This window comes from Paralichthys olivaceus, chromosome 1 (genome assembly GCF_024713975.1).
Source record: "Paralichthys olivaceus isolate ysfri-2021 chromosome 1, ASM2471397v2, whole genome shotgun sequence".
Classification (NCBI taxonomy): Eukaryota; Metazoa; Chordata; class Actinopteri; order Pleuronectiformes; family Paralichthyidae; genus Paralichthys; species Paralichthys olivaceus.
In genome coordinates this window covers 21,295,169-21,307,349 of record NC_091093.1, presented here as the reverse complement: position 1 = coordinate 21,307,349, position 12,181 = coordinate 21,295,169, and positions in this window count along the sequence as shown.

The following is a 12,181-nucleotide window of genomic DNA, read 5'->3' as shown; positions in this document are numbered from 1 at the left end:
TAGCTCAACAATTGAAGGTTCACTGAATGACACTCAACCGCATTATCCAACGAACTAATCACCTCCAATTCACAGAAGACAAAGCCTTACAAATTAAATACATGCAACCTACTCATTCGTCAGCCTGCTGCAACAAAGGTTTGATTTTAAATAACTGCTCCTAATTGATTCTGAGGAGAAGAAAGGGGCTGAGTCCCATTGTCACAGATTTTATGAAACAGTTTTTCCCTATATTTAAAATGAATTGGTGGCATGTTTAAAGCTCTCAATTCAATTTAGGGATAAACCATCTTCATCAAATCAGTATTGTAAATGTGGCCTTTAAATCTTTGGTTTCCCAGCCTTTGTTGAAAACTCATTGAGGATTACATCCCCCAAATTAGCTTTTTATATTCCGTAATCTTTTTGTTTTCATCAGCCCTTGTTTGGTCACCAGTGCAAGCCACTGTTTTCGAATAAAACATCTGTGCATTAATTTTCCAAATGGACAAACAGAGAAAGTTAACGATGAGCTAGTGAAAAAAGCCAAATTAGTTTTCGAGACTAAGCTCCTGCTTTGTTTCACAGGAGTCGGTGGAGACCAAACCAGAGCTAAGAGAAGAATAATTCAAGTCAAAGATTCAACATGACCGAACTGGGCATGTCTGTCTGTTTGCAGTTCTTCTGTCTAGTACCACAAAATCAGTCAATGCAGCTTTAAATGCAATATGACTCTGTGACCTAAACACAAACACCCAAATAAAAACCTGCATTTTTACAGCAGCTATTTTTACTTGTCATAACAGGAAAAGCAGGAGACTAGTGTCCCAGTAATGACAGTGTGACAGTGAGGGAGGCAGCGTGAACAAGAACAGGACCCTGAACCTGAAGGAGCTAACACAGTATGAATTTAACCAGATTTAGAAATAGAGTCAAGAGTCATATTGGAAATGATGATGACGTACACACTTCCCCAAAGGCAGCCTCATCTGTGTGACGCTCAAACTATCACATTTTAGCTGCTCCTGTTAAAGCAGATGTGACATGGAGGATAAATACTGCAACAATAGAGGAGCTGTGAGTTGACAAATCTGAAAAGAACCACATTTACATATTCAATATTAAATATGAGTTTGCCAAGACTAGATGTCCCTTTAACTGGACATTCATGTGCTATGACTCACCAACTACAGACAATGCTGCAGATAGCCTACGCACCCACTGCCCATTTAGATTTGGTTATTTATATCTCTGCTAACTGTTCCAATCAAAGCAGAACATACTGTAGCTCCAAGTAGAAGAAAAATACACTGTTGAGGATCCTGAGGGAGATGAGAGAGCATAGGGGAAGGCATTAACTTGGGACCTAAGGTCAAGCGTTACATTTGGGAGGTAATGAGCCTCCAACTTTAGCCCTGATGTGTTCCAACAGATCCTTAGAGGACAGAGATGGTTCAGCTGGCCGACTTGGGGTGCGAGGCCACAGAGAGAAATGGGATTGAGATTTCCAATTACACCAAGCAGCTTGGGAAATGAGAGATAATTTGCTACATATGGAAGGACACTCAGGGACAGACACACAGAGCAGTGGCCATTCCCCCCCCCCCCCAAGTGGCCAGCTGGTTTTCCACTGCTCGGTTACCGGCAGACACAAGTGTTTTTTCCAATCCGTCGTCCCTCTGCACTGAGTTTCCCCACAGCTTTGGCTATTTTAAGCTTGCTTTAAGATGGTGTACTTTCACTTTGGCTCCAAACTTGACAGTTTCCCCATCTCTAGCTGTTGGAGTGTTGCTGTGTATCAGTCCTGTTGCAAATCATTTCTGATCTTCTATTGTAAGTACGAGACATAACCCTTTTCTGCACAGTAGTAATTTTTGCACCTGAATCTCTTAAAACAATTGAAGCAGCTGGAATCAATATTAATATTTAATACATGACTTATTGGAAATAAATACACTCTCACCACTCAAAGCTTATCACATTAAAAAGGTTCAAGAAATCTGCTTCATTCTACCTGCTAAGCAAAGAATGACTGGGTGAGCTAGAAGAGCTATTCATGAGAAATGGAGGAGACCAAAATCAGAGCTGAAAGACAGTTAGAATGTGACTCAGATGTGTGAGGTGTAATAAGTTTGCCTAATCCACTTTATAAGATAATAATGTCAGTGTCATGTTTACAGCTTGAAGAAGAATAAGCTAACAGGATATAAAATAGTCAACATAATCTACTCTAAATCTCTCTACCTGACCAGTTTCTCTCTTTTCCAAAATATTGAGTGATTCCTTTAACTGAGACAGTTGCAAACTGGACATTACTGAATGAAAAACAGTTGGCTCCTGCTGCCATATCAAAGTAGAGATTTCCCCCTCGGCTGGATTTCACAGCTGTGATCACAAGTGGCAAAGTAATTCTGGAAGTCGGTCTACTGAGACGACAGATATTTCCCCTTCTGTCCCCTGTTCTTTCTGAGCAGTTCCATCTCTGGTATGATTGAGAGTTTAAGCTTGAAATCCTATTTGTTGTGATATAAATCTGCTCACAGACTCAGGGAGATGTATCGTATCTAATACTTTATCTTATCTCCGTACATTACAGACGTGTAGTGATGAAGCACATATACAGTTCTCATTTGCATTTTGATTGCTGTATGTTTAATTACATTTCATCTGGAGGTAAACACCTTTTTATCAGCTTATGCATTGCTGCTGAGTGCAGCCTGAGCATACAGGTCTTCATGTGAGTATCAATAAAATAAAAAGCCCCACAAAGAAAGGTATGAGGGTGTCAGCTTCCTGTTTTAATGGAAACTTAAAAACATGAACGTCATCCTTTGAAATAACCTCAAGGCGTGATGCAAAGTGTGGGAATAAACTTAGTTGTTCCAGCATCTCCTGCTCTTTCAGAAAATTCTGTTTGACTAATATAAATTGCCTCCAATTACTGGCAGTCGAGAAATGTCAGGGGCTGTTAGGGTTTTCCATTTGCTTACTGAATTGATTCGCTGTCAGGAATGGTGCTACGTAGCAGTGGCACGACTCACTGGTGCGTTACGTTGCATCATTGTGACCGATGTGCTCCAGCTGTCCACTTTTACGGTAACCGCACTTTGGCGGTCGGCCTGGCAGAAACGTTGACAGTCACTGTGGACGTTTGATTAACAGCGCTCATCTATGCAGGGGAAATGTGAACGAAAACGCTGAAGAATAAACTGTTTGTGTACACCACCCGACCTTATTATTTAAAACAGAGCTGCTTCAAGTTGACCTGTGATTATGGGAGTTTGCAAGGCTGTGTTGTTTCACATAACTGTCAGTGGCAGCGTGAGAAGCTGTTAATCCTCTGTGCTACAGCTCTGCTCCAGCAGTGCTGGAATGTAAACAAGTACTTTTACTCAAGTACTGTACTTCTGTAAAAAGTACCTTAAGTACTTGATCAGAGGGTAATATTTAACATTTTACTGGTTTGATAACTTAGATGTGCAGTTAGTTTATAGATTAAGAGTTACATAATGCACTTTTGTGGATTAAAACTAGAGTGTGTAAATTTTGAAAGGAATAAAAAATACACAGTTGGGGACTCAGTAGAGTGTACATCCCTGCCAAGGCCCAACAGCCCCCTTATGAAACATCATTTAAATTCACTAGATCCAAAAAAAACAATGTTAAGCAATGTGTAAAAACAAATATATAGTATTACATCCTACAACAGAGTGTCATGGTAATCCTTCCAGCTGTTTTTCATAGTCTCGCTAACTAACAGACAACACACCTTGCTCATCTCATTTTACCACACTGGATTATGTTGGCTAATGTTAGATACAATTTAGATAGTTTACAATACAGAGTCACTGATCTTATGACTCTTTTCTAATCATAAATGTTCGGCAGATGATTTCTGCCTTTGTTGGACAGTGTGTGGAGTGAGATAGAAAACACTGAGAGTGAAAGAGTGAGGGACAACATGCTGCAGAGGTCACTGCCACAGTCATATGTGGTGGTTACGTGGTAAACAACACAAGTTTGACATTTAGTCTTATCTCAAAATTGTCTCTCTCTGCCAAAGTGGCGGCTACTTAGAAAAGTTAAAGTCTCACGTTGAAACTTCTTCAGTAACGTAACATGAAGCTTGGATCTGTGGATGCATGGAGACAGACATCATTCTTAAGCACCCCAAAACTGTTGTCCGCCCAACAATAAGAAGTTACACAGACTGAGCTAAAAACATAGAGGAAGATTCAGCAGATCATTTAAACTTATATAAATAATCAAACATATTAACATGTAATTAATAACTGTATGAGCATACGTTTGTAAATAGTTCACTATGATTTTGATTATTTAACTCAAATGTATGAATTGACTTCACTGCTTACCCAAAGTAATAATAAACCAAAATAGAATATTTACACTCACAGGCATAATGGGCTTTTTCTTTTGATATAATATTGATTAATGATATCTAAATACTTTTAACCTGCATAAGTTACATATTCAGTGCATTACTTTTAACAGTAACCTGTGACAGGGTGGTTTTAGATTCCAGTTATGCTGTTTTACACGAGCAGATGATCTGAATTCTTCAACCACAACCGATTCTTAATTAATTTAAAAACACTTGGGAGGACGCCTGCTATATCTATAATTGCCTGTAAAAAGCACATTTCAACCTCCGCATGAAGAAGATGATGATTTGTTGTGCAGCAAAAGTGTTCATTTAAACACGAGACTTAAAATGTTCAGGGAAAAAGCACAAAAAACGTCATGGTTCTGCTCTATTTTTTTTTCCACATTCAATACAGTAATTTGATGTTCTGAACAGCAAAACAGTTTAAATTGCTTGTCACATGAAATGGACATTTGACAGAGTATGTGCGTCACTCTGCTATTTCTGGCATTTCAGAGACCGTAATCACTTGTACATCTCAGACTATCAAGGCAGGAAGCTGGAAATCAACAATTTGATTTTAGAAGCAGCTGGAATATATGCACATAGAGAAGAACAGATCCTGCTGCTCTTGCTGTGAAGATGTTCTCCTTGTTGGTAAATCCAATCATTACAAATTGAAGAATTGTTATTCATGCATATCTTGGTTGGATTTAATTATATTCTTCATATATGTATGAGGGAGCAGGTGTTGCTGTTATCATTGGTTTACCAATGAGATATTTTTATAAAACAATTTGAGTTTTAGTCATAATTCCAAAATATCAAATGTAAAGATTCAGTGTATTGAACAAAACACTCAATGAACAATTCAGCCCCATCTGAACAACATGGTGCAATCACAAACATATGTATGAAGTACATATATTTACTAAGCAAACTAATTCTCTATCCATTGTGGTGCATGTTCATGCATTCGATTCTCTTGGCCCTGCCAACATGTATAAATCAAGATGTCTCCAGCTTTGATTTAAACATGAGACACAGTCATGTCCACGCCTCCTCTACACTCTGACGTCTTATTAATTAATTATTCAAGCAGATACATCCCAGTTACACCTCATGTGGGCTACACACAAATATGGCTATGCTAATGAGGCCAGCCAAGGCGTCTCAGTCGGAGCTGCAAGAACGTACGCCATGACACGACAGTTTGTCTCCCACAGACTGGAACACAACCAGAGGGCGACACAACACGTTCATTTTACCAGCATGGTGGATAAATGGTTTGGGGTTTCTTTGGCTGTGATTGTGTTCGATCTGTTGGAGCTAGTGTGACGTCTAGTCCCAGGGAATATCGTATGTAACCTTTAATCAGGTATCAGCCCTAATAAATACACTGTAGCGTGAAGAATTATAAATGAAAGGTGCTTCAAAGATTCGCAAAATACCATGAAAAGACCAAACCAACCATAATTTAGTGTCTCGCTAATTTCCAATTTTCTATGCAACTCTGAATTTCAAATATACTTTCATTTTTTTAAATCTTAGTAAATTCCTGAGACAGTTTGAACAGTAATTTTTAGTGTCACCCAAACAGGGGCTAAAACTGCACTATGGACTTGGCGCTCTATATAATAAGTATTTACTGCAGCTACAACCTAAAGTGACACATTCACTGTAGTAAAGAAACATGAAAAGAAGATTGTCTGGTCAGTGAAGCTCACTGAATTGTATTTGTGGCCACAATTGAGGCACAGAGGAATACGCTGCATCAGGTTTAGGAAACAGAGATCATATTAATTAGTATGACCAATTTAGTTTTGGTCTTTTCATTCGTTGACAATGAGAAAAATGTAGAATAAGACCAGGCTCCTCTAATTCATCAAATGCAACACAATTCCTCAAACAGGCGGAACAAGAGAAAAAATAAAAACATCATGTAGGATTATTACTGTGAAAGTTCCACACAGCACTTTTGAGAGGCTGTGAGTGAATGTGCTCTACAAGTGGAGAGGTCCATAAAGAGATTCTCACAAAAGGTTCACATCAGGGATCAGGACAAAAGGCTCTGCATGCTGGTTATGATAAAAAATAAGTGTTATATTCATGTTGGCTCACGTCAGGAAAATCTCTGCACATCTAGAATGGCTCTCAGTAGAGTGCATATCCCAACCAAGGCCCAACTGTCTTTTTTCGGTTGGGCCTTCACCAAGATTCATGAATTATCCCAGAGTGTTGAAAAATCTCACAAAATTAAAGGATGTGGGTTCTTCCCTGACACATACCACATTCATACACACAAGGAAATCCATTTGTCAGTTTTTGTGTCATCTTGTTCACAAACAAACAAACAGACAGGGGTCGATACAACCCCTATGGCTGAGATAAATATATGATGAATTTGTAAATGTGATCATATTTGTTGTTGTGACCAATCTATACAAGCAATACTTTCGTTGCAACTGACATAGTATTCTTAATAATTTTGTAGCATTTTCACATACTTGCCCTTAATGAACCGTCGTCACACAAAAAAAATTACAGGAAAATGCTCCAATCATTCATCCCTCTCAGACTCACTCATCCCACACACATCATCTCCAAGCGCTGACACATTTCCATCTTGGCACAGACATTTGCATGATTGCACTCCTCAGACTCGACACAGATCAATGCATGGCTCAATAAGGGATTATAAATAGAAGAGACGATCGCCTTTTCACCGGGCGCTTTAAAATTCGTGGAGACACTGAAGGAGCAACAGGCACTCGTAAACGAAGACATGACGGCCCCCGCGTTTTGGACGCTCTAGTGCTTTGGTGTAACAATGCTTTGCTCTTGAGAAGAGAATAACAAACCCACAGATGCAGACGCACACATTGTCCACCTACACCATCTCTGTTCTCTGTGAATCCGGCCTCTGCCATCAGTCATGAACTGAAGCTTGAGTGGGATGAGACCACTCTGTCCTTGTGTGGGAAAACTTGCTCTGAAACAGTCCCGACCGAACACACAGCTGCAGCGCGCTTTTAAAGGAGAGAAGAAGAATGAAAATGACAGAGGAGGACTCACTTTTTCCACTGAGAGACATGAAGACACATTGACCTTCTCCCCAGAGAGTGTTCACGGCCGATCTGCATCTAAAAAGAGTTTCTGCAGTTTTAAACTAACTCACAGTCATTAGATATATGTGCTGATCTGTTTGATCAATCACTCTGTACTGCATTTCCATATACAGTGTGTTTCCACGTGTTGACATCTTTTTTCAGCAGGTTACTCAGAAGTTCTTGAGCCGTCCAGGTCATTGAAACAATAAAGGAAAAGAGCAAAGCATCATCGACAGTCAAATCTAATTTAATACACAACATATTGTCTCACAGATACTTTGGTTTAAATATAAACAGGGAAATTCCCACTTCTTGGGCAGGTTGACTGTCTGACTATCAGTGACTTGACAGAAACAAATACCATCAATTGAATCTTTCAGTCCAATCACAATTATATTTTTTATTAAATTTCACCCATTCAGACATAAACAATAACATTTGTTAACAGGGGTGATGAAGAAAAACATTGAAACACACTGAACGACTCATCCAACTGTTTATCTATTTCCAATATATATTCCCATTCTTTTTAAGCTGCAGGGTCACATAATATAGTGTCTTTCAAAGTAAAACATATTACTTTGTACCCTGCCTGTCCTCATCTGTGTTTCATCTTTGTCTGTATTGATCCTGCTCTCATCCATTACTCTTTTCATATCTTGTCTTATCATAGAAACCAAGTCTACGGTTAATGCTTTCTGCTATTGTGAACTCCAGTTTCATGCTTCAACAGTAAAAGCCGGAGGGACTGAGGCGCTTGCCACTAAAAGCCCTGGATGAGCATTTCCTGAAAAAGTTAGGAAAAGTACAGAGAAGTGTGACCTACATTGCTTGAATAAAGCCACAGATAGGGGTCTATTTTTAAAGGTACTGTGTTACAATAGTTCTTGTCATGTGACGGTTGTAATAATGCCAATTATCATTTGACAATAGTGGACATGCTTATCTGTCAACAGAGGCGAGCTCTATAAACACTAAGTGGATGGAAAGAATCTGAGGGCAGGAATCATCAAGCGGTTAACTCGGCAGCTGTTAGGCGGTTTGTTTCTGAGAGGGACGCAGGCTGTCCGGCACTGTGGGCCCACTGATTACTGCTTTTACTTTACCGGGCTTTCCAGCATCGGGCTGAGGCCTGGGCACACATGTGACCTATTGAACAGTGACTGGAAAGCTTTGCAAGTGGTGCTGTCAACACCAGGACATAAATAAAGCTAAAGATAGGGTGATGTGGCTTCAGCCCAGGTTTCTGGTCAGCTAAGGGCTTTTTATAGAAACTATCTGATTTATAAAAGGCTAACAGGGACTATTTTTGAACCAGTGGGCTTGGGGGAGGGGGATCTTGGAAACTTGTGACGCTTCTGGGTGCATGACTGACCCCTTTGACTTGAACGTGTCAGTGGTGGTTGGTTGTGGGAGTTGCAGCAGATAGCAGATGCGGCGGGGATCAAACTAGCCAAAGGTCTGTGATGTTTTTGGAGACAATCCAGAGAGGCAGACAGATGATCACATGGGTCTATCCCAGTAAGACCCATTAAGTTATCGGATCCCTCTGTAATGGTTCTGTCTGGGGATGAACTTTAAATAAGCTTTGATTTGGTCCAACTGACTTGAATTAAAGATATGATGTGTAACACTTCTCTAAAAAACAACGATGATCGACCTATGTTGAATACTTTGTTTGACATCTGTACTTATAAAATGTTTCCAACCTTCGTTTCCAACGAGACAGTCATTTCAATAATTATCACAAATTAATTTTATCGAAAGCAATATAACAAAAGTATAATATATATCAATAGAATCAATACATGCATTGATACCAAAGATAAAAAAATACTTAATGTGACTCCTTTGTACTGCACCATGGTTTGGTCTCTGGCAAATTACTGTCTATCCAATTATATCCCATGTTTATTATAATAATGGACTCCTGTAACCACTGGTTTAGATCAACTCTCTTCAACCTTGACTGAAATTGCCCCAAATGTAAATCTCTTGATTCTTACGTCTTCAGGACTCAGCGAGCCAAACGTCTCTGACGCTGATTTTAAACAGACAGAGTGTTGGAAATGAATAGGGTCTGACTGAGCTGGGATGCAGGGCTGACTTGCGTTGCTATATACACTCAGCACAAACAAAGGATCTCAGGTTGACTCAAAGGAGCTTAAAGGGTCACTGAGTAAAGTCAAGATGACTTCCCTGAGGAGCGTGTAGGTGTCTGTTGCCCACTCATGCTTCAATGCTGCGTAACCATGCTCAGATTTCAGGGGTCAGGATGTTACTGTCACACTGTGTCTCAATCAACTCTTACTGTAGGTAGACAGAGTAACTTAACCATGAGGCTAAAAATAAAACATCAAGGCCACAGGGAAGCTAACGGATATTTAGAGGAATAGTAGCACATAGATCAACGTGTATATAGTGTTTGAGTTGACGGCCAAGTATAGGATTACGGATCGTGACCTCTCTCTCATGACGGTGAAGCACTGTTTTATTTAATTATCATAATAGACCACCAACAGTGAGCCCAAGGCCAAAGAGACACAGCCTCATCTCTTCTTCTGCTGTGATTTATAACCCACTCAGTGAGTCAAGGCCACCGCATGACAACCTTAATATTATTTGCTGTATAAAACCAGTAAAAGCTGTATATTGTCCAGCAAGTTGTTCTGGATGTACCCGAGGCCCTGAACCTGGGTGAAGGTCGGACGTCTACACCCGGGAAAGACAGTTGGTGGGTGAGTGGACAGTTTGGACGGAATGGGTTAGAGATCAAATCGTGTTCGCGGAGCCTCCACAGAAAATAGATAACGCTGCTAAATAAAGCGCCGCAATAAATACCCAACCGTCCACGTGTCACCGTACGAGAAAGACACATCAGATATTTTTGCGGTATGGTTTTATTTTCTGACAGCGTGATGTCGATGGATCACTGACTCATGGACAAGTAGGGGGGAGATATGAGCCAGCCAAGCATTTGTGTTGTGTTACATGTGCTGTTTGTATCCATGGCAACTGCACATGGCCGTGTCCTGATTGCCAGATAGAGTTGCTGTCCTTGACAATATGGAGCAACCTAAAGTCATTTAGAAACAGAATGTCCTGTTTTTGACCATTATCGCTGAAAGAAGAAGACGAGACTCTGCGTGGCGTCTTCAAAACTGTGAGATTTGAAGATTAGATGCAATCATTTGGTAGAGAGTAAGTGGTGACTGTGGTTTAGGGGCACATGTGGTTTGAGCCTCCGCAGCTTCATGACTGTCAAATATAGTCTTATGTATTGTGTAAGAATTAGATTAGATAATGTAGCTTCACTTAAAGAGGCTCTCAGCAGTTTAGGAGAGTCACAAGGGACAGAATAGAGAAGTCAAAGAACAGCAGAGGAGAAGTTACTCTGACTTTCCATCTCTCTGGGATTCAAAAACACGGAGTCCTACATTCCCATAATGCAAATCGACATTTTTAACGTGAATTCCTTTTTGTCTGGTAAACTCTTACTTCTCTCCATCTCTTGAAGCCCAGCTGTGGTGGAATAATGCTTCAAATCTACCACACAAGGAAATATTGTCCTTCTATTACATTCAAAAGCTGTTGCTACTATTTACTTTTCAGATTCAGTTATTGTTATGGCTCTGAGTGTTATACAAATAAATCCAAAACCTATTGAGTTTTTAAAATACAGTGCATTGGAAAATGTTAATCTTAATAGTATATGAAGCAACATTAAATCATGCTGTCACATAAAATACTACATATACATTTCTTACAGTAATCCAATAATAAGTAGATACTGATTAAACACTGTCAGGAAATATTTGTCAACCTGAGTACTTTTACGTATGACTGAATGTTTTTGTAGTATTTAAAGTTTGGGCCTTTATACAGGGCTTTTACTTCAACCAGAGAATTTTTACACCATGGGAAATGTCCTTAACTTTTGCAGAGCTCTACTAGAGCCTCATGCAAATGGACTGTCACATAATTATTTTATAAATAAATAAATAATAAATTGTATTTTTACTTTCTTTAACTTTGCAAGATTTTACAACATTTTCATTGATTTTCTTGGATTCATGGACCTCGATGAAAAAAATCATGCGTGTGATGTTTGAATTGCTTTATTAATGTAAATTCTTGAAGCTGCAGAAAGGGCCTGGAGTCTCCGTGCAGTAACTCATATGTGTCTCAGTGCTGTCATCATTAATCAGCCTGCATCATTCACCATATTCTCTTAAAAGGATAACATGACATGTGTGGCCAACAACTTCCTCTGCTGCAGGTTTGCATTTCAAAAGTTGCTCAGATGTTGCTGTGTCGGGAAAAATATACTACAACAAGCAAGTAGATCTCCTGATGCTAAAAATACATGTGACTGAGTCTATTTCTGAAGCCTGACTGTAATATCTGATTACATGGCACATCGATCAGGGCTGAGGATGATGTGCCTTCCTCAGGTATTCTCAGTCTCAATTAAGCTCCCAGGATGCTATTTTAGAAGGATTATTTGATACACTTTAAATATAATTCTCACACACACACACACACACAGAAATTATTTCTTTCATGACCATCAGGAGTTCAATGGAAATGAAACCAGACCAGGTAAATACAACCTCTAGATACAAATTACATTCACACCTCTGACAGTGGACAAGGCGAACGATCAGAGGCAAGGTCAAGTGATGGTAAAAAGAAGAAGCTCAGGTGT